Consider the following 1,057-nt stretch of genomic DNA (forward strand, 5'->3'; position numbering starts at 1 on the left):
AGGGCCAGCTGGCACTGGAAGATCCAAGTAAACTACTTTGCCCATAGATGTATGGCTGTTACGGTAGGGTTGGTTTGTTAAATATCTATAAAATTTCCCAGAACGTATTTCACAGCTGTTGCCATGGCATATGCCACTTCCTCATTACTTTCCCCGTTGACCATTACGGTTTTTCGTTACTGTTTGACAAATGAACAAGTGCCAAGCACTGCCCTCAGCAGAGTAAACACCTTCTGACTTCAAAGGAAGATGTGTTTTTAAGGGCTGTGTTCTTGGAAGCTGCTGTAGTGGTTCCAACAGATCACTATCTTCACGCAAAGCCAAAGGTACATTAGCAAATAAATAAAAAGCAAATTTTTAACTTGAAGGAAGTTAGGCAAGCAGCAGGGGGGAGAGACTGTCCAAAGCATATTTGGAGCAAACAAACTCTGTACAGCTCCTGAGGAGTCTCTTGTGCACGGGGTCAGACTGATGCCACTGACTCTTCGTGCTTCCACCAGCACTGCGTTCTCAACCTTGTATTGAGAAGTCCCCGCAGTCTCAGCCCCTCCTCGGAAGAAAAATACAAAAGTGTTTCTGGGATTCATTGATCCATAGAAGAGCTCTGAAATACAACTTCATCACAGCTGAAAACCTCAAGCAAAATACTCTGGCATTCCCAACAGCTTTGGGGAGTTCGGAGCGATTAAGCTAACAATGCTTGCACAGGATGGGGCTTTTGTACCAGGACATTAATACGTTCACGGCTGTATTCACCTCCGCAGTGTTTGTACTGGAGATACAAGCAACCTGCCCTCACATAGTTCCCTTGTGCTGGCAGCAGCGTAGTGCGTGTGCTCCCATCTATTTGTCATTCAGTACTGGTACCTCTTTCTCAGCCTTTAAAATCCACTTAGTGCCATATCCCCCTCCCCACCCTTTAAAGATCCTGCTGCACTACAACATGAGCTTCACCCGCTTCAGCAATCCATGAGGCTGACCTTTCCTGGACCCACTTTTACAACTGTTCTGTATGTATTGGTTGTTTTTTCTCTAAGGAGCAACCCCCTTGTGACCC

Source organism: Buceros rhinoceros, unplaced genomic scaffold (genome assembly GCF_000710305.1).
Source record: "Buceros rhinoceros silvestris isolate BGI_N320 unplaced genomic scaffold, ASM71030v1 scaffold9021, whole genome shotgun sequence".
Taxonomy (NCBI): domain Eukaryota; kingdom Metazoa; phylum Chordata; class Aves; order Bucerotiformes; family Bucerotidae; genus Buceros; species Buceros rhinoceros.